The 22,735-nt window shown below is 44.4% G+C and overlaps 2 protein-coding genes across 2 annotated transcripts in view; one reads left to right on the top strand and one right to left on the bottom strand.

Annotated features, from left to right (window-relative positions):
* CDK17 (cyclin dependent kinase 17) overlaps positions 1–22,735 on the bottom strand; it is a 397,794-nt gene that overhangs the window by 231,637 nt on the left and 143,422 nt on the right. The gene's annotated exons all lie outside the window — the stretch shown is intronic.
* The window catches only part of ELK3 (ETS transcription factor ELK3), a 67,758-nt gene continuing 54,131 nt past the window's right edge, over positions 9,109–22,735 (top strand). Inside the window, exon 1 of the mRNA XM_090272664.1 lies at positions 9,109–9,480. The gene's annotated coding sequence lies outside the window, so the exon portion shown is untranslated. The remainder of the gene's footprint in view (positions 9,481–22,735) is intronic.

The following is a 22,735-nucleotide window of genomic DNA, read 5'->3' as shown; positions in this document are numbered from 1 at the left end:
AAATGGGTACTTTCTGGTCTTCAGAGAGGACCTTTTATGGTAAGATTTTCACTTCATGGTGCTGTCCTTATTGTTCACCAAGCAACGAATTCTCAAATGTTAATTTGGCTTCCTGGTTACCTAAGGGGTCCTCTGGACAGGAGAGGCAAGCATGCCATTCATTTTGAGAAAGGAATGCTCTCCATTAGAAGTAAATTCACTTGCAGATGTTCCAAGAAAATTGTGTCGCCAAGAATCTGGTCTTTCCTGGTGGGTTGGGCCTCTCAAAGTTGAGCAAGGTATAGTCCACTGCCAATTTTTTAGGGTCCAGGTATATTAAAAACTAAACAAAAGACAGTTATAAATCTTGTGGTGTATTTTAATTGTTAATATACAAAGCACAATGCAATATTATTGTGCTAGTGACACTATCATTAAGGACCTACACAAACATCAGTTTTCGGTGCCATTTAAAGATGGGATGCACATTTAAAGATATGTGATGGTGCTGGCTGGGTTGCTCAGTTGGTTGGAGCATCATTCTGTGCACCACATGGTTGCGGGTTTGATCCCCGGTCAGGGCACATACCTAGATTGCAACCAATCAATGTTTCTCTCCTCCCCTCTGCCACTTTCTCTCTCTAAAATCAATAAACCTATCTTTGGGTGAGGATTTAAAAAAAAAAAACAAAGTTATGTGATGACCACCTTCTACTTTCAGTTTTGTCAAGCTGTCTCTGTACTGTACGAATAAGATCATTTGGTGATACTATCAGAGCTAAATATGAGGCTTTGTGTGGTGAGGCCCAAGGCCAACGGCTACGCTCAGAGGTGTAGTTAGTTCCCTGTACCAACCTGTCAGCTCAGGCTCAGACCATCACCAGCGTGGTGCTATCCAAGGACCACCAGCTGAATCAGCCTTTTCCTGGTGACACCCTGACCTTGTTATGTGCCCACCTTAAAAACAGCACATGTCCCACCCGGGTAAGTACAGCAGCTGGCTCTGTGCACAGTGAATGCTCCTCAAGAAATTTGTTGCCTGACTGGCTGATAAATCAAGCCAGTGATAAACAAAGCTAGGACATTCAAACGTGTCTTTTAAACATCACATTTGGGGAAGACAGAGCTGCGAAAGTGCTTGGTGAAATGGTAGACAACGTGAAAATGTAGGGTGGTGTGAAGGATACTGACTCGCGTATATACAGCCAAATACGCTCGCTTTGATAGCATGCCAGTTCTCCTGAAGGCCTCATCTGGCTTCTGTGATCCCGTCTTTCCACGCTCTGTCCCCACCAACAACCCTCCGCTTTCAGCTTCCCAGTCTGTGCATCTCAAACCATTCATGACTCGTGAACTCAAATCAGTGGCCTGCAACCAACATTTTCCAAACAAATAAAACAGTGAACGTCAAAAAAAAAAAAAAAAAAAAAGAATGATTGTTTTTGTGAAACCTGTTTCAAGTCCATATATGTATGTATTCGGTTTAACTGTGAACTTAATTACCTACTGTAGGTCGGGACAAAGTGTTCAATTTTCTGCTCTCAGTGGCAGATTCATATGCCCCAGCCTTATGCTGAGCAGTTTCTGGGACCATGGGCTTCCTAGACAAAAGTGCTATGAATAACTAGTAGGAGGTGAGCCATGCTGAGAATCATCCAAGACCTACACAGCATGTCAGGGTCTTAGACACTCTCTGGTCCTATGCCCTGGGTTTACAGTTTTACAGGGGAAGAGGCTGAATCCAAGGAAGGCAATGGAACAAGTTAGTGAAGGAACCTGCCGTTCCATGTAGTTTCTCTGCCTCTTCCTCCTGGGTTCTTTCTCTTTACTCTCTGTCATCCTTTATTGCAACACAGCAAAGACCGGTGGAAAGGATTTGGATCTCCATCAGAAAACCTGGATTTCAATCCCAATCCCATCACACACTGTGTGACCTTGAACCCGTACATGGCTTAATATCTCTCTGCTCCTCCATTGTCAAATGTAAAACAGGATTCATACCATTGAGGGACCAGCCGAAATGACCTATTTAACGGCACATTTTAGACTCTAAGGCATTAGACACGCTTTCTAATAATAATTATTTTTGTTTCTTGAGTATCCATGACATTTCGTCATGAAATACACAGTGTTGTGGGAAGAAAGGGGATGAATGTGATGTTACCACATCTGATCCCCTCTTAAGAATTCTCACTGACACTTTCCAGGGTAGAGAAACTTCTCCCCTTCTGTCCTCAGAGCCTACAGAAGTTGGTTAATTTAAAACTAGTTCAATAGCATGATGGTGCCCCAGCTTCCTTGATCTCTGAACCATGGCTCAGGATTCCTGAACACAGCTGCAGAATGGTGCTTCTCTCTTCCCCTCCACCTTAAATTACAACCATCGCCTCATAGGCCTGTGGGTACCTGAGGCCCTATAACTATGGATGGGTGTCCCTTGTATGACAGTGTTTGATTTTGACCAGCAGATGGTCAAGACCACTTCTCAGGTATATTCGTCCTGGAAACCACCGCAGTGACTCACAGTTTTGGGACTTGTGACACCCTATTTCCATGTTTTCATCTCCCTTCCTTTCTAATGGTACAATGTGGATTTGGGGCGAGTGCAGGGACACAGAGTGTTCATGAATTTCAATCAGTTTTGAATTTTAAAAAAATCTGAAGCTTGGAATTAGGCTGTTTTTAAAAAAATTTGTTTTCAGTTACCGTTGACATAAATACAGGCACGGGCAAAAGGAGGTTTACAGTTGTGAGTACGTGAAACAGCTTATTCTTGTATTATTTTCTTGTATTAAAACTGTGAACCTACTTTTGCTACCCCTGTATTATGTTAGTTTCAGGTGTAGAGCACAGTGGTTAGACATTTACGTAACTTACTACGTGATCCCTCCCGGTAAGTCTAATACCCACCTGGCACCACAGTTATTACAATATTATTGAGTATATGTCACATTCTCATGATTACTTTGTAACGCCAACTTGAACTTCTTAATCCCTTTACTGGAACCAGTTTTACTTCCTTCCAAACATCATTAATTGTTCTGCCTCCTGGTGATAGTTCATATGTCTCAATTAGTACTAGACAACATCAGTTAAATTTTTAAAATTTATGTCATTCCTTTTATTATTGATGAATTGATTGATTTAACAAAAAATGTTACTACTTTTGGGGCAGGCATTAGGGATTTAGATATGGGGTGCATGGGGGGTGATAGGCATGTAAGGAACGTTAAGCCCTAAGGTTCAAACATTATGCAGTGAGAGTGCAGGGGAAATGGGCCATGTACTTTATCCGGTGGATCTTGGAAGACTGCTTGGAGGAGGTGGGCTGAATCTAAAGGATGAGTAATATATTTACAAGGGTTTCATGAAGAGAGAGATTGCCTGGGTAGAACTTTAGATAAATACTGATTCCTGAGCTCAACCTCAGAATGTCAGGGGTGAGGCCCTGGTATGTGTGGTTGTGATGTGTGACTATGGCTAGGAGTCATCAGAGACAAAGGCTCAGATCTGTTCAGAGACCAGAGGAAGGCTTGAAAGGCTGTCTCAGGGATGGGGACAATACAAGGCAGTTATTCTGCACCTCATCGGAAAACCAAATAAGAAGAATTAAATAAAGCACGATGAATTAATTTCCTTCGAAGACAAAGTTCCTGGATGTGACATTTGTTAAAGACACCAAGGTTTTTCCCCAATATGGCAAGGAAGGACCATTTCTAGAATAAGGGGGGAAATGCGGTTTAAATCAAACTAATAAACAGGACAGAATCTCACTTGTCTCCGATGGCCTATGCCAGGGTTGACATACTTCTTCTATAAAGAGCCAGAAGTAAATGTTTTCAGTTTTATAGACCATATGGACTCTGTCATAACTGTTCAACCACGCCCTTGTAGTGCAAAGGCAGCATTAGATAACGTGCAAGCGCCTGAGCGCGGCTCTGTTCCCATAAAGCTTTATTTGTGAATACAAATTTGAATTTCGTATAATTTTACATGGTACAAAATATCGTTTTTCCTTTGATTTGTTTTTAACCATTTAAAAATGTAAATTCTTATTGTTCACAATAACCAAGATGTAGAAGCCACCCAGATGTCCATCAACAGATGAATGGTTTTAAAAATTCTGATATAGACGTACAATGGAATATTATTGAGCCCTGAAAAGGAAGGAAATCCTGTCACATGCTACAACACGGATGAAACTTGAGAACGTTATGCTAAGTGAAACAAGCCAGAGAGATAAATACTGCATGATTCCCTTTATATGAGGTATCTAAAGTAGTCAAATTTACGAAAACAATAAGCAGGATGATGTTTGCTAGGGCTAGGATAAGAAGTAATGGGGAGTTGTGTTTAAGGGGTACAGGATTTCAGTTTTGTAAGATGAAAAAGTTGTATAGATTGGTTGTACAAAAACAATGCGAATGTACCTAACATGTTACTGCACCATATACTTAGATTAAGATGGTAAATTTTATGTTATATTTTTTACCACAGTTAAAATTTTCTTTTAAAGAAGAAAAAATCAATTTTTCTTCAATTGAAAGTCACATCGAAACAGGTGGCCAGCCCTGTGGGCTATAGGTTGTTCACCCTGGCCTTTGAATGACTAGCCTGAGGGCCAAAACGAGGGTCCAAATTAATGCTTCTCAAATGTGCCCACTGAATGACCTCTAACAACACAGAAGGGAGAATGCAGGCTCCCACAGGGCCTGCCCGCAAGTCTATAAATTTCTTTTAAATACTCTTTCAAAAGAAGATCAGGAAAGTTTTTGAATCCTACTCTGTACCATATTGTTTTAATGTAAAATTGGCATTCACTGTAAAAAATCAGTAAAAGCTGGTGCTTTCTCAGGCTCATAGAGGGTGAGTTACTTAGTCAAGGTCACATAGCTAGAATAAGTCAGTATGGGACGGGATCCCCAAATACCTGCTTCCAAATGCATACTTCCCACCAGAGTGGGTGACCTTCCCATCATGCTTTGGCTACCCATTCCCAACTTACACCCTTATTCCCTCAGTATTGAGGCAATCCTCAAAGTAATTAATGATGGCAAACCGCTTTTGAATTTCTACCAAAACTCATCAATTTATAAATTTAATACCCATAAGTAAGTTTCATATATTACTTGTTCTACCATGTTCTAGAATATTTTAGTTTGATAGATTCTAAATTTCATTCCCCCTGTCCCATCTAATCATGCCTTCTCATCCATCTATATTATTATTATTTTTTAAAATACTTTATTTATTTATTTTTAGAGAGGGGGGAAGGGAGGAAGAAAGAGAAGGAGAGAAACATCAATGTGTGGTTGCCTCTTGTGCACCCCCAACAGGGGACCTGGCCTACAACCCAGGCATGTGCCCTGACTGGGAATTGAAGTGGCGATCCTTTGGTTCACAAGCTGGTGCTCAATCCACTGAGCCACACCAGCCAGGGTTGTATTAATATTATTATCATTATTATTATTATTTTACTTTATTTTATTTTTTTTTACCTTTCATAGTGCCCCATTCTGTTTTATATTACGTAATGTTAAATTACGAGGGACCTGAGATGTGCTGTTTTGTATACTCAGCATCCATGTCTTGTGGCAGGTTGTATTATTTGTTCAGAATTCCCCCCTTCTCCCGTCCCTGTCCTTCTCCCTGTCCCACTGATTTTAGACTTGGCCATACGACTTGCTTTCTTCAATAGATTGTGAGTCATATTGAGCGTGTGTTAGTCTCAAGCAGAAGTTTTAAGAGGCATCGTGTGTCTCCTCCACTTCTCTTGAGTTCCTGCCCTCCTGGAGAACTGCCTATTCTAAATTCAGTCTGGGCCCCAGAATAAGAAAACTAACAAAACAGACCTGAATCCAGCCAACCCAAACGGATCTGTTGTTGGAAGCCACTGAGTGTTGGGGTTGTTTGTTACATAGTATTTTCCCAGCAAAAGTGAATACACTTTTCCTTTTGGAACCAGGGCTTTGATTTTCTTCTGGACAACCCGCCCTCCTCCACTCTTCATCCACAGAGTTTAGTTGGACTGACCATCCTCCCCCCTGCCCCAAGCACCTGGCTCCAGCACATCACACTAACTTCAACCTCTGGTATGATCCCTGCTGTTCTTATGAAAGCTGAGACAGTCCCACTCTTTCTTGGCCAGCAAAATGAATGACCTACGCCTGGTCACCTGCTATAAAGGGCTCCTAAAGAAATCTTACTAATAACCCATCCAATCCTAACTCTTGTTTTACAACAAAAGCACAGAAAGAGGAGTGTGGATCATATAATACTAAGTGCCACACCTCTTGGCTGCTTTTTGATAGTGGGAAGGAAATCATGAAAAACAAATACCAGGTGTTGTGGACTGAATGTTTGTGCCTCCCCAAAATTCACATTGAAGCCCTGACTCCCAATGTGATGGTATTAGGAGGTGGGGACTTTGGGGGATAATTTGGTTTTGATGAGGTCATGAGGGTGGGGCTCTCATAATGAGATTAGTGCCCTTAAAATGCCCTTCTCTCTCTCCACCCACATGTGCACACTGAGGAAAGGCTATGTGGGGACATAGTGAGAGGTTGTCATCTACAAGCCAGGAAGAGGATCCTCATCAAGAATAAAATTTGCTGGTACCTTGATCTTAGGCTTCCCAGCCTCCAGAACTGTGAGAAAGAAATGTCTGCTGTTTAAGCCACCCAGTCTATGGTATTCATAATAGCAGCCGAAGCTAAGACAGCAGTTCTCCCTTAAAATTCAAAGGACAGAAGTTGCGGACGCCTAAAAGTTATTACCATGCTTTTAGGAAGAGAAGAGTCAGCTCTGAATTACACATTCATATGAAGGGCTGGTGTGGACAACCTGCAACAGAGATTTTCAACCTTTTTAAATATATCTCATGGCACATATAAACTAATTACTAAAATTCTGCAGCACACTAAAAAATACATTTTTTTTTTTTGCCGATCTGACAAACGTAGGTATAATTTTGATGCATTCACACCAGACAGCTATTGCTGTGTGGGCTGTTGTCTTTTTTTAATTTGACAGTCTCAGGGAAAGAGAGATCAGTGCTCCTGACTAAATAGTCAGGTATTGCATGTTTTAAAAATTCTTGTGGCACACCAGTGTCCCTGTTGTGGCACATTGGTTGAAAATCACTAATCTAAAATACCAAAAAAACATGAGTTCTTCATATGGTCTGGGAAATGCTAAGGCTGCCCAGTGTTTCAAGAGTGCTTCAAACAAGAAGGCATTTCCTCAAAACAATTAGATGGACTGATAAAAACACATCCATTCACCCATTCTGTCTTACTTATTAGTAGTCTATAATACAGTACAATGAAAGCCACTGGTTTAACATATACGTATGTTTGGGTTTGTCATGTATTTTTTAAAATAAAGCAACGTGGTGTTGTGTGTGTGAGATTTGTTTCTCCTGGATAAGGAAAATAAGTTTACAATCTCCCAGTCCACAGCCAGCTGGATGATACAGGGACACGGGGTGAGCTCTGCTGAGTGACAGAAGAAGCCTAGTAGGGATTAAAACAATAATCCCTAAAGTGGAAAATGAGCTGTGGAAAATCAGGGGTGGATCAACAGCCTTCTTCCCCATACCTTCTCCTCCAGCTCTGCACCTCCACCTTGCCCGCACGCCACACCCCTCAGGTTTTCCACCCTTCTCAGAGGTCTGGTGGGCCTTGTCACACCTCTCAGTGAATGACACGAGCCAGGAAGCAAATGTCTTGAACTGGACTGTCCTCTGAGTCAGGTGTTCGGACAGGAGCGAGCGGTGGGGGAGGCTGATTCTAACGAAATACAACCAGATACAAAATGCAACCCCGGCCTTTAGAGGCCCACAGTTGGTTAAACAAATACTCTTTTCTGAAAGATTACAAAGATAAATAAATAAGTGGAGGAAGTCTTAGAACACGGTCCTTTAAAAAGGGCTCACGCTCTGCCCCCAGGTGATCAGACTTCATGGGTTTGGGTCGGGTCTGTAAGTCAGTTGTTTTGGAAACGCTCCCCAGGTGATTCCGAAGTTAGCCCCTGTGGAAAACGTCCCCACACCCACTGAGTCGGGAACTCAGGCGGTTGAGGCTAGGCAACCAGTATTTTAACGAGCCGGCCCCCACCCCCGGGTATTGGTGCACGCTCAAGTTCGGGAGCTACTGGTTCGAGCTTAGAAATGGAGGGCTCAGGAAGGGGAGTCGCTGCGGTTGGAGCACAGGGCATGGGGTTAGGGCCTCTTTCACCGGCACTCTCCGCCTTCCTCTCCGCCTCGGCGGTGGGCAAGCTCGCCCGTCAGGGCTGGGCCCGAGCCCTCTCGGGCGGGTAGGCCGTCCCTGGAGGAGACTGCGGCGTGGAATCCAGTTTTGGGACCACAAGGGCCTCCCTCCAAAGCCTCAGTCCCTCGGCCCCGTGGTCGCCGCTCACTCCCCTTCGGAGCTCCTTAGCGGGCAGGAAAGGGTTGGCCTGTGGTAGGCCATAGTGAACGGCCAAAAAGGTCTCTTTCTGGAAAATCCTGGCTTCCAGTTTATGGCTTCTCATCCTTTTCCCCAAAGTGGGCCCCCTACGCTGAGCGCTGGCTTTTTTTTTTTTTTTTTTTTTTTTAAATCCCAGACAGGAACTGTGTCCATCCCCAGACAAAAACCGTGCCTCCTTTTCTTCCCATCCAACATTATCTTCTCATCCTAAACCATCACGCCCCCACCCACGATAAAAGCAGCCCTTTCTCCAAAGCAACCAAATCCTGAACCCCACTCTTGATGGCCCCCTGCCACACAACTCTTTCATCCCGGCGGACGGAAAATAGCAAGTTCAGCGGCCTCCCCACTTCGGGCCTCCCCACCAAGGCCAAGTGGGCAAGGCTCGACCCCACTACAGTGCGCAGCGCTGTCCGCAGCGCAGGGACCCCCGGGGGAGAAGAGGGAACCCGGGTTCCGCTGAAACCGAGGTCGTCGCCCCACCGTCTCGGGGGCGGCTTCCCTGGGTTTCTGGCCGAGATGCACCCCCGCCCCCCATGGGGAGGGGCTGCGGCCGCTAGGAGACGCTTAGGGTCTGGTGGCTCCTCCCCTGGGGTGGCCGAGCAGGAAGCGGGGCGCGCGGCGGGCGGGGGCGCGGGGACGCGCGGCGCGGTGCGGACGAGCGCGCGGGGCAGAGGCGGCGGAGTATGCGCGGGCCTGGGCGGCCAGCCCCGGCGCACAGCCGCGGCCGGGGCGCGCGGCGCGGGGCGGAAAAGCCTGTTTACACAGACTGCACACCGCCTGGGGAATAATGCAGTAAAGGAAGTGAGCCGGCTCGGCCTGACTGCTCCAACTTCCTGCTCTCACACACACCAGAGGGGGAAAAAAAAAGAGGAGTGAGAGAAAGAAAAAAGAGGGGGGAAAAATCAGGATCTCATTACAAGAGCAACAGACCGTCTGCAGACGCCTGTCAGCATGGAAAGTCGGGGGCTTTCGCCCGGTTCCTCCTAGAAATTCCCCCGAAGAAGGATCTTGAAAGCTCCCCCACATCTGGGTAGGTAGCAGGGCTTCTGCCTGTTGCTGGGACAGTTGCAAAGTTTCGTTGGGGGTGTTTTTTTCTGTCTTTTCTTTGGCTTGGTGGGGGTTGGGCGGTGGGCGCCGCGGGGTGGGCGCGGGTTTTTTTTGGGGGGGCGGCGGGGGACACAGCCGGGATGCTCCTGCGCCCGTGCCGCCGCCCACCCAGCGGGAGCTCCGCGCCCGTCCGCGCGCCGAGCCGGGGGCTGCGGCGACCCTGCGCTGGCAGCATCCGGCCCCGGGGCTGCGCTGAGAGCCCAGAGGAGAGGCGCGCTCAGGGAGAAGGGGGACGGTGAGACTTGGGGTCCTTGGGAGGAACGGTGACTGGAGCAGGCTGCTTGCCTGGAGGCGGGACCACCGCTGACCTGCCAGCTGGGGCGCCCTGCGGGGTGGCAGTGGGCACCGTTGCTCGGATTCTGGGAGACTGGGGTGGAGGGGTGTCGGAGGGCGTGCGGAGCTGAGAGGCTAGGTTCAGGGCTAAGTCCACTCGCTCTGCAGGTGACCCCCGCCCGGGTCACCGCCCCAGGCGCACGCCCGGCCGGACCTTTAAAAGCCGGCGGAGTCTTTACTAAACACTGATTTGGAGGACAAGGCAGGCAGCAGATGGTCTTGTCGCCCCCGGCTCCTTAGGAAGCGCCTCTTCAGCTTCCAGTGGAGTGTTGGCCTGTAGTGCAACTGGAACTTTTTGGGGAGGGGGAAATTAAAATTTTGAAGAGTTAAAAAAGAAAAATGAGAGGTCTTGGTTTTCTGCCTTCTGAACTGAATCATCCTGAGGACAAGCTGCTGTAAGGCGGCGGGTGGGGGTGGGGGCCAGAAATGTTATTTCAGAAACTGCAAAAGGGGCTTTTTCGGAAAAAAAAAAATAAAACGAGTGTCGGGAGAGTTTCTGGCTTGTCTGGAAACTGCAAGACTAATTGCCATGCGCTTCCGCTTTGAAACTGGCAGCAGACAGCATCTTGAAAATGACTCACTAGAGGAGCTCACAAAGAAACTGTGGTTTGCTCCTTCTCAGGTTTATGTATTTGTGCCTTTTACAGTTTCCTTTGTAGTGTTGGAGAGGTCCCCCGCCCCTTCCCCGCTGGGCCCCCTCCCACCCTCCCGCTTTTGGAAGCCCCTGGCCGGTCTTTAACTCCCCCTAGCACCCCAGCCGGGAGAAGGGGGGATTGGGGGGAGGCTGAGTTGTTTTTGGAGTTGGCTGGGAAGAGGGTTGAAGGGATTCTGCTGCTGCAGGGGGAAAAAGTTCCCTGAATTTTCCACTGGCTGCTGCAGGAAGAGAGAGCCCCTTTAGTCATTGCTAAGTAATGTCTGCACACACACCAACTAATCTCATTAGGAGTTTCCGCTGCTCCGCACAGGAGGGGTTTTGTGCAGCCGCCGTCCGCGGGGCGAGCCCTGCGCTGCCGAGGGAGACAAGTTACGGCTTTATTTACTTCGAGGTGCAGTCGCCAGCCGAACCCTTTCGGGGTAGCATCTTTGAAAACTTTGAAGTCACGTTGGATTTCGGCCTTACAGGTTTTTCTTTCCCAGTTGTGTATGTGAAGTTTCTATTGCCTAAGCAGCTCAGCACACTCATCCTCCGGCGTCTGCGCTTCAGCCTTTGTTGGGGGGGGGGGTGCGGGGAGGTGGAGGAGATGGGAAACCTAGCATGTTTCCAGGCGTCTATTAATGAGCTCAAATCGGTTTCTGAGCCTCACTGCCTTCTTGCCAAACAAAATACCCTCTGATCTCTCTCCCTTTCTCTCTCTCTCAGTGACACATTTATTTGGGAAAGGTCAGTTATAAGTTTCAATTTATGGGGATTATAAAATACAAATTGTGTTAGGAGGGCACGAGGGTCATACGGTTAAAAGACTGTCCATAAGTGTTTTTAGAGTTTCCAGTAATGATCTATCCTGCCTGCAGAAACCCCTGATGGTCTTTTTATGCCAAATATAGCAAGGACTTTCTGGCCTCTTTTTTTTTTCTCCCTTTTTTAAACCTTTATATGATGGAAATGTATAGAGCTACTAAAAAGGGTAAAGAATTTGAAGGAACCCTTTTGGAACTGTAGGGCTCCTTTATTGTCAAGGACATGCTGCTGTCAGGAGGGTTTCTAAGGTGTTGCATTTCTTTTAGGGTGGCAAAGCATGTCCTAAAAACAGCTCTACCAGCCCGACCAGGTAGTGAGTCATTAGCATGAGTATAGGATGTGTGTGGCACAGAGTAGATGCTCAGTGAATTGTGAGTAGAGTATCAAGACTCAAAATAAATAGAGAAGAAAAAAGCTTGCAAAACTTACAGCATTCTGCATGAGCATTTCTTGAGGATGGCGGTTGTCAGTATTCTCTTAAGACTCCACTTTTTTCAAAATAAAAAGGAGGTAATTAGAAGTCTTCATTGCAGTAAGTTATGATTTGGGTAGTTCTCACCTGGGAGTAATTTTTGCCTCTCGGGGCATTTGGCAGTATCTGGAGACATTTTGGTTGTCATAACCAGAGGGGGTGCTATTGGCATCTAGTGGGTTGAGTTCAGGGATGCTACTTCACATCCAACAATGTACAGGTCAGCCCCCCCACCCAGAGAATTTTCCAGCCCAAATTGTCAGTCATGGCCAGGTTGACCAATGCTCGTTTACATTAATGATGATGGTAACTTTTTTACATGCATTCATTCAATGACGAGGACATTTAAAACTCATCAGTTGCACTTCTCTGCCACGTATATAACACAATATAGATGAATGTTTTTCCCTTTCTCTTTTTGGTCAGTAATATGCAATAGCGTGCATGAAGACATTGTGATGGTGTGCCGCTGTAAGCTGAATTAGACCATCTCTGAACCTCACTCACTTGGCACTAAAAATGCTTTTGGGGCTAGACTGGCAGATAGGGGAGAGCAGCGATTTTTTTTTCAGCCCCATTTGAATTTTGACATTTCCTAAACATTTACTAAAGATATCCTCTTTCTCTTATTTAAAAAATTTAATAATTCAAAACTGCTAGTATACAGTAAAGGTAACTGAGATCATATACTGAAATTTACATTTATAATAACTTTTTGGAACTTGGATCTTTGCCTGAAAAGGATTTCCAGGCAGTGCATATAAATTTAAAATATTCCTTTCTTATCTGTCAGATACTAAGTTTTCTGTGTTCTGTGGTACCCAATTAGATTTGTATATCTGACTCAAAAACCAATATGGTTGCAAAGCATTACCTATTGACAAACCTAAAGCACTTAAAAAAAAAAAAGATCCAATGATGTGACCTCCTGGAGTCTTTTTCTGCTAATGGCGAGTTACTGCTTACTAATTAATAGGTTTGCTCCTTTGCAGTCCTAGAGAAGGACCCAGCCATCTCCATGTTGCCCAGACCAGAGGTTCCTCATTAAACTTTAAAAGAAATCGTTTCTCTGTCCATCTGGCTGTGCACTGGCTGCAGGCAGCTGGCGTCTGCCCCGTCTTAAGGGCCTGCAGCCCTGGTCATTTGAATGAAGGACCCTACTCCAGTCAGATTTTTCTGTATGTTTTAGGCAGGAGTTTGTTTTTTTTTTTGTTTTTTTTTTTTTTAATGTCCTAGTTATCCATGATTTCTCTCTGCCTTCATAGATTGAATTGTAATACATTTGAGATCACACTAGAATAACAAAATTTTCTAAAGGTTAGTTGGTTTTTTCCTGTTATAAAAATATTAATGTGAATTACCTTAGGAAGATTTAGAAAACCACAAAGAAAAAAATAAACATTTGTCATAATCCCACTGTTGACATTTGCTATGTATTTTTCTGGTTTTTAAAAAGGCATGTGTATGTGTACATATGCACATACACACTGTACGTGCTCATAGGTAACATTTTAAATTGGAATCACACTATGCCTTCTGTTTTGTAACTTCACTGAATATATCACGTAACATTTTAATAGCTAGTACGAAGACCAAAATGACCACACATAGAACTTGTATTTATTGATCTAATAAATGTGTTGACTCAACAGTAGATTGACATAATTTCAACATGGACTTGGTTAGTGTTGTTGTCTTTGTGGCTCCAAGTAATGTTCCAAGAATGCTGCCCTCTTGAAAGACTGAATTCATCTGTGGTGTGAAATTTGGGATTTTGATGAGTTTCTCTATGATTTAAGGATGAGTCATGATTTGCAAGAGAATATCAAGATGTAGTAACAGGAAGTCCAGGGTACTATACATCAAAATAGAATGTTCAATGATGAAAAACGAGAAACTAGGTTAAACCAAAAATACACCATGAACTTATCTAACTATAGGAGGGAGGAAGGTGCCTCTTGCACACTTTGGCAGCTCTTTATTTAGTTCTGTGTCATTTTATATCAGAGTTTATAAACTTTGAAACTGGTGTTTTAAGTGGATTTTCAGCTCAAGAGCACAACTGCCCATGGCCAGTGTGGATCAACATTATCCAGCTTTGGGTTTGAGACCATGGCAGTGAGACCATGAAGACTTGGGGTTGCCACCTCTCATGCAGCCCCAGTAAACTGAGTTGTCAGCAAACATGTGTGTGTGACCTCTGTTAACAGGTCCTAAAGACCTTCAAAAATGGCGGATTATTTAGTCTTTGAAGTAACTATTCTGTGCACAAGTTTGACTCCCCGTGATTCCTATCCACGCCAAAATAAAAATGGCCTTTCATCCATTACTGGAAACTTACATATATGTCAGCAGTTTAAAAATACACTTTTAATTGGTCATTTCAATAAATTGGAGTTTGGTCTGACTCGCCAGTAGGAATTAGCTCATTGACTACTTTATGTGTTTTAATTCCATTTTCTGGGAAGTAATTATTAAATTATTTTAAGAATTCAATAGGATTATTTTGTAATCTGGCTTTGAGATTTATTTGTATATTTTAAAAGAGATTAAGGTGATGGTTATACTAATGTAGTCTCATTTGAATTGGACAAAAGTGAATTTACTCACACACATGCTTTAAAAAGTTCTAAAGCATATATTGTCTTAAGTATTTTTAAAGCTACCATATCTAAGAACATTACCTAATTTTCCATGCGGAAATACGGGAACAATGGGGTAGGTATAATGCACACTGATCTGAGACTTTCTCTTAGACTGGTGAGGTGTTAGGGGTCTTTTCCTGCAAGCAATTGAATAAGGAATCTGAAACCGTTGGTTCCTTTTTTTAAAAACTGAGGCGTGATTTACAACATGGAAACGCACAGATTTTAAACGTTAATGTATACACCTGTGTAATCCCTACCCCCCTCTCTCCAAACAGAATATATCCATTACCCTGAAACAGTTGGTTTTTTTTTTTTTTTTTTTTCGTTATTTTATGGCAGTTTCATGATTCTACTACCATGCAGGTCATTAAACTCCAGCTCACCTTGACAAAATAATGTGGTATCTGTGTGGTTAGAAATAAATCATGAGACTATGCGGATTTACTTCTTATATGATAAGAGGAAAAGTCCCTTCTACGTTATTTAATGTCACTGAAGCTAACCAAAAGTAATATATATGGTACAGGAAAAAGTAGATACTCTTAAAACCAATTGCATTAAGAGGCTGTCACTTAATCTTCCTAGACCTCAGTTTCCCTGGCTGGATGGTAAAGTGAGTTAGAGAGGCTTTCAAGGCAAAAGTCCTGTTGTACTACTTTTGTGGAGTAAATGACTTGAATTCTTCCAAGAATTGTGACATGTAATGTGCATTTTGCTGTCACCCCAGCAGCTGACTTATAGACATATATAGCAGTGTAAACAAACTGCTGTTTTGAGGTGGGAAAAAAGAGTTCCCCAAAAGTTTCCCCTTCAATTCTGTTTTGGCCCATTACTGAGTAAGGAACATCTGACGGAGGGTCAGCATTGAGGGTTGTGACAAGCACCACTTCTCTCTCATGACCCATAGTTGCCTCATTCTTGGGGACACCAGCTACTGTCTCGGAGCTGGGTGCTGCGTAGGCCCAGGTGAGGTTTCTATCACCAGGTTAAACCCCCACTCCTTCCTTCCCATAGTCTTGGAAAATGATCTTCATCCTGGACTGTGGTATCTGATGGGTCCCACGTTCCCTCTCATGCCCTCCAGTCCCCTTCCCCATCCCTAAGCTAGAGCAATCCTTTCAACACAAACCTGGCCAGGTCTCTCTGCTTAAAATCTCCCAGTGGCTTCAGTGAGGATAAAGACCCAAATCCTTAATGTGAGCACAAGTGGTGATTGGGGCCTCAAATATGAAGTGTGCCCTCCGGCCTCTGGGCCTTCCCCGTGTCCTCCCCTTTCCCAGGAATTCCCTTCTTTGTTCCTCCACTCCCATCCGTTTTTCTCACTCCACTTGGCCTGGCCAGTTTGCAGTCACCCTTCAGGTCTCAGCGCAACCATATCTTCCTGGAGGAAACCTTTGCTGGTCCCCCAGCCTAGGTCTCCCACGATCGTGTGTTCCTGGTCTTCAGAGCCTTTGTCACAGGCTGTATTTATTATGTGTCCTTGTTACCTGAATTTTCAGTCTCTTAAATTCTTACTGTCCAAACACAGGTACTGAACAGTTTCAGACAGATTTATAGGCAGGGCTGGTGTTCCTCATTATTCATTAATACTCCTTATCTAAAACTGAGGAACTCAGTAGATTTGATAGCACGATATCCCTCGTTATCCAGAGTCACTGTCCCAACCCTTGAATCCATTAAATTCAGGGAGTGAGGGATACCTGCACATGTATGTGTTGTGTGTGCTTCACATCTGTCACGCACGTCAGTCTGTAAGCTCCCTCTGGGCCTGCATCTGTTCTTCTCGTCCTTGTGTTTATCCTAGGCCTTTGTACAAAACCTGGCTCTTACTGAATTAAAAGCCATCTGAAGGGGGATAACCTTGCCAGAATAGCCTCCTCACTCCTGACCACCACCCCATTTTGCCACTGGGCTTGACAAAGCACTTAGTTGACGTGAGTTATTTACTGTCTTTCCTAGATAGTAAATAACTTGGATTAATAACAGGCGTAGCTCTTGGTTAACCCATAAAGCCAGCCAAGAAGATCCTCCATAGAGAATACATCGTTTTCCATAATTTTTTTCCAGACTTGCAAGAAAATTAGATACACATAAAGTCGGGTTAATTCGTGAAATGTCTGTGAGGACAGTGTTAGCCCTATTGTTGATATCCGTGTTACATGAAGAATGGTTGGTTAACAGTGAAGTAATTCACAGGATGATATAGCTTGAAAGAATCTCAATGCGCCCTGGCTGGTGTGTCTCAGTGGATTCAGTGCCGGCCAGGGAACCAAGGAGTCGCGGGTTTGATTCCCAGTCAGGGCACATGCCTGGGTTGCAGGCCAGATCCCCAGTTGGGGGCCACGAAGGGCAACTACACCATGATATTTCTCTCCCTCTCTCCCTTTCTTCCCCTCTCTCTAAAAATAAATAAATCTTAAAAAAAAAAAAAGAATCTCAATGTAAAATTCTTTCCATATTAAAATTAATCATTCTATAGCAGCCATCGTTAGGCCTTTATCAAGACTTCAACTGATCCAGTTTTCATAGTTCTCTTGGGCTGAAGGCCATCATACAGGGCGGGGCAGAAGCTGGTATACAGTTGTTCATATGGAAAATAGTGCTATAATTAATAATAATACAAGACTAAACTCTCAGTTTCCCTTACTCACAACCGGACCCCTATTTTTGCCCCACCCTGTACCCACAGGTAAAAGTTCTTCACTTATACTAACATGTAACTTCTGTCTTTTTGTCTGTCATTTTTTTGTGATTAATGAGTGATGTTTCTGATTGAGTTTTAAAATAATAAAAGACTCTGCCTGGGTGATTATGAGAAGATGAATGACTAAATACCTAACTTGTTTTGGGGAAAGGGGGGGCTAGATCTGTTCCTTTCAGCTGGGTTTTGCCAAGGGGCAGTGTGTCGATAGTCAAAGCTTGATGACCCAGAATGTATGATTGAGGAGATTTTTTTTTCTCCCTGCGCTAATTGTCAGAAGAGAGAGCTTAAAACAACAATAATAACAGCAACAAAACCAGATTTGGAATTTATTCCAGGATATGCTCCTGGGTAACTGCAGGAGTTCGCCCACGCTGTCTGCACCTGTAAGTCCTCTTCATCCTCCGAAGGGTGACACCGGGACCCCAAAGGCCGGGATGCTGTATTAAGCAACAGAAGGGAAGAATCTCCCAACACTAACAGTTAAGAAGACTTCTTTGGTTAATAGTCGGTGAACTGGAAATGTAGCTTCCCCACTATTTCCTTATTGGAGTTGGGAAGGTTTGATCATAGAGCCTCAAACATAAGCCCCTGTGGTTGGAGTTCATTTGAAAACGGGAGAAGCACTGGCAGTGGTGGGTGAGAGAGAGTGTGTGTGTCTGGGTGTGTTTCCATCGATGCAGACTACACGAGGGTGCCCGAGTCTAAGAGGGTGGGACAATGTGACCTCGGTCTTTGCTCCTCTATGCAGAGCGCCTCCTCGGGTGTAGGTAAGACTCTAGCCCTAGCTCCGTACAGAGGATGGGAGCATTAAAGGGATGTTGGCCAAACTTTGCCCCAAAGAATCCATTTCACTGTGAGGACTCAGGAGAGAGCTTGGATGTATTTATATAACTTGTAGAAGAAAAGAAAGCTGAGATTCCTGATAATTTCAGCAAGCCCTCTTAAGAGCATACAAGAAGGGACCAAACCGTGTAGTAGTGTTTGGAAGACCACCTGGAGAAGCGCCACTACGATCTTCTATGGCTTTGCAGTTTGAAATCCTCTAGAATCTCGAGTTCATGAGCATTGGAGGGGAAGTGCTATCTGCTAATGTCCCCACCTGTTTTCCTAGCACTAGAGTGATCCTTTAGCTCAGAGGGTGTTAGATGGCATAGCATTGGGTTTTTATTTCTGCTTTTTTTTTTTAAGAACAAATTCTCCAAGTGACATTCTGAGTCAGGGTTGGAACTGATTAAACCCCAGGCAGAGCTCTGTCATCACATCTGTGCTGAGCCTGCAGCAGAGGGCTGAAATGCCTGAGGATGGGCTGACTTCATCTCTGAGAGTTGATGCAAAAGGCGGAAGTGACGCTCAGGCACTTCCAGTCACTCAGCCACTCAGCTTCCCTTGCCTTTGCTTAATTCACATGTTAAGGCATTGTAGCGGTAATCTCTGTTCTGCATTTGTGATACCTGGATAAGTTGAGTAATTTTGAAGAGTGTCACCAATTTCTTAAAGTGAATTGCTTTCATTACAGAAGTACGTGTTAGAAGATGTCTTAAATCACACAAAGGGACCCAAGTGCACTGGGTTCTCAAAAGCTTGCAGTCCCTGCTCTCAAATGTGAGCATCGCCCTGCTTTCGTTCGAATCAGAGCAGAACCACGAGAACAGCATCCTCCCCCAGGCTTTGCCACATCCTTTGCTTTTTTTTCTTTAACCTAAATAGTAAGACCTATTAATTTGTTTTTAGGAAAGTAGAGGATTTAAGACCTTGATGTAGAAGATCATATATGCACCAGATGATTGAAATAGAGAAAGGGCAAGTTTTCTTTAGCAAGGGGAGAAATTGATCATTTATAGCAGGACCTGGCTGTTATTGTATACTGTTCATATAATCGTGTTGTACAATTACTGGAAGAGTGAGTAGAGGAACAAGGTGTGTGTGACATTTCACAAAGGACCAAGCCAGGTTAGTGGATGACAGATTCCTGCATGGAAATTCAGGAGTCTGGGGACGCTTTGGTCTATGAATTTGACGTTTGATACTAATGCCACCAGCAGCCTTCCTCTAGTTGACACGAACAAGTGGACCGTTGATCTTCCACTTGATGACAGTCTTGTTACTTTCTTCATTTATTCAGTGCATTTGGGGGTAAATAAAATATGTTTTAAGGATAAGGCATCGGGAGAAGCTTATTCTGTTTAGAAATCATGTACTGTCTTTTTTTGCAACAGTTTTCTTAGAAATAACTATACTCAACAGGAATTTTTCGTGTGTTCCACTTAATGGAGTTTGCTTGTAAGTCAGACTTGATTTTAAATAGACGTTCAGTGAAACAATGAGATGCCTTTTGCTTGGCGTTTTACCTTAATGCCCTTGTATTTTGCTTCCTGTTAAGAAGGACTTTATTAGAAGTTGTTTAAATTTAGAAGAAACTCTGCTTTTGGCACCCGCATCATCCTAGGTATCTAGACTTGATATCCATGTAAAAAATGTAAGAGAAACATGCATATGGAGGACTAAAGCTATAAAAGGGATAGTTACTACCTTCATGAGTCTAGATGCAGCTAAAATCACCCACAGATGTCCACCACATGAGCAGGTGATGATATCTTGAAGACTGCAGAGTCATTGTTTTTTATAGAGATCCCTTCCAAAGTGAGTCTATTATCATACCATAGTTATGCATAAATGTTTATGCCTAGGTTTTGCATGTCCTAAACCATACAAGTGTTTTGCTGAGAAGAGCACCAAAGAAAAGCAGCTCAGGTAACATGACCACAGAATCTAGAAGCCTGGAAGAGTCCGGGTTCTTGCTTAGGTAACCACCCTTAAAAGATAGCTCTTTGTGCCTTTGCAAAACCTCCAAAGGAGATATCACGAACACCAGAATCTCAACTATTTTTGCAAGAATAGTATATAGAGTGGGACCCAAAGATTAGCTGATGTCGTTATTATTCAGCTAAGTCTTGACATTGCCAGAAACCAACACATTATGGCACATGTTAAATTTCAGGAAAAAAAATAAAGGTTGCAAGACTATTAGCCGTTGGTAAGTTAGTGTTCAAATATGCTGTATTATAAAAGTTTAAAGCAAGCACCTATGTCTAAACAATGTTAACATCAGCTACCTAGTACCATTTTCTCTATCTATATACTATTTTTAAAAAGACATCTAAAATGGTTTCAGTGGATTTCCTCCAAAAAGAGGGAAAGGTAATTTTCCCAGGAATGCTGATGTTGGGGACAGTTTTCTTTCGTGACATAACCATCCAGAAATGATGGAAGCAGTGGCAGTTTATTTTTTCAAGTTGTACAGAGAAGACGGGAGAAGTCACAGTTTCGTTTGGGGAGACCGTGGCTTCTCTCCTGCTTCAGCCCTGCCAGGGCTTTCTGTGAAGGAAAGCTGGAAGGACAGGGGCAGGGTTCTGAAGGCTCTGTCTCGTTCCGGGATTAGCAGTCTGCTGTGGCCCTGCTGATGAAGGACGTGTTCTGATGATGGCAGTGAATGAAGCGGAGACCAGCTGAACAGACCGATGGGGAGGCTGTGGGGCCCAGCGGCTTTGGTCGCACAGGCGAGTAGAAACAGTGCTCACACTGGAGGGAGTTTGGGGGGGGGGGGTGCGTGGCGGGCGGGGAGGAAACTGGGGAGGTAGAATTGCCATGCAGATGTTGGAGGTGGGCCAGACCAGGTGCAGCTGGGCCGGAGAAAGGGGAGGGTGCACAGATGGCCACCTTTCTGCCAGGAAATGCCGGACGCTGCAGCGGGACTGGGATGCCAGCACAGCTCTGCACATTTCGTGGTCCCCAGGGTCCCTTGGGAACCCTGCTGAGAGGAAGGGATAGTGTCCTGGCCCACACCTGCCGTCCTCATCCTCGGGGCTCATTCCTCCCTGACCCTGGTGTCAGCCCAGGATGGAGGCACATGTGTGAGAGGCAGGAGGCCTGGTGGTGGCTGTCACTTGTGGGTAGCGATTAAAGAATGGCCTGAGGAGAGAGTGCTGTTGTTCAGCTAAGCGTGTTTCTGGTTGCCATTGACGGACAAAGAGCAGCGTCTAGATTTTTAATGAGAAGAGCGAAGACCGGAATTTTCTTACACACTATTTTATCTTGCCTTTTTTTTTTTTTTTCTCATGTTTCCACTGGGTGGTGCTGCAGGAATTCCTACCTTTTGCCTTGGATTTACCCTTCCCAGAAAGACGCTTCTAAAGCATAATAGGAGGAAGTCCTGATTTAGAAAGATTTTATAGTTTCCACACAATAGAAGAGGTTGGAGGATGCTCTGGCAGGAAATGGTTCAGTTGCTGGATGTGGAAAAACCACCATCATTTTGTATCATGCAAAGGGTTCTCACTCCACATTTGGCCCTCACCAACTTGCTCTGTAGCCCAGGACAGCTTTCAAGTTTATCTGAGAGATTAGGGTTTCATTCTAGTGGAAGTGGTGTGCCAGGTTTCCTTTATTTTCAATTTTCGTAAAATTATCTTAACAAAGTACCAAGCAGATAAACGTTTTCTGATGTTAAGACAACACAGATTTTAAACAGGTCTCTGTTAAGGCTTTATTGACGCTGAAGACATTTTTCCTTGCTTATTTTAGAGAGTATTTATACAACCTGTCGATCAAAAGGATAACTTAAATTTTTGCTTTCAAAATACTTTTAACTGTGAAAAGTCTTTTAGTTTGATGATATTTATGGATGGCAGAGGTAGGGTTGGCCATATCCCTGTTTCACAGATAAAGAAGTTGAAACAGAGAGCAATTGTCATCTCTAACAGAGATCGCCGAACTCTTTAAGCCCTTGGACAAGACGAGAATTTATATGTTCTGACCTCCTTCCCTTGTGCACAGGACCAAACCTAATTAATAGTAACAAAAAGCAAATTTAGGTAAAGATTTTTCATTCCAGGGCATGTGGAATATAAGAATCAAGGAGAGTGTGGAGGGAAAATCCCCACTGGAAATTAGGGAGCTCATTAAATTGAAGTTCAAATTTCAGGACCCTTAGCAAGATTTTAAGTGCGTTTTACTGAATGCAAAATAGCCTTTGTTTCTTCATGTGTGTGTTGTGATCTTCTGTGAAATCCCAGATAATGCTTTCTCACAACCTGAGGCAGGGCTTCCCCAGCGGTGTTGGCACTTAAAGGGCAAATGTGGAGCCCGCTGGGTGCTCGGGGCCACACTAGGTCCTGTCGTGCAGTGGCAGCGGGGTGCCCAATCTGTCCCTGTTCAGCTGCGAAGCCTTTCTCATAATTCATGTCGTTGTTCCGTGAAATGGGCACAGGGTTACGCCCCTCTCTGGGGCCTCGCTAGGTCCGGGGGCGGGGCCCGGGGTGGGGGGGAGGGGGATGCATCTTCCCTGCGGAGGAGGAGCTAAGTTCCAAAGGTAAGAGTTTCTCACATCCTGCCTCTATTATTGAGTGTTGGATGCACCTGGAGCGTAGCTACACCCATATACAGATCTTTTTAAAAGGGAAATGGGTTTAAAAGCAAAGTGATGATGGGATGGGTTCAAAGTTTGTTTCTCAGAACGGAACCAATTGGGACAACTGGAGTCACCAGTGAGGCAGAGCCGGAAGG

Source organism: Furipterus horrens, unplaced genomic scaffold, assembly GCF_987537825.1.
Source record: "Furipterus horrens unplaced genomic scaffold, mFurHor1.1.pri manual_scaffold_4, whole genome shotgun sequence".
Lineage (NCBI taxonomy): Eukaryota > Metazoa > Chordata > Mammalia > Chiroptera > Furipteridae > Furipterus > Furipterus horrens.
Note: the sequence above shows the minus strand (reverse complement) of the source record. Positions and strands in the feature narration are given on the sequence as shown.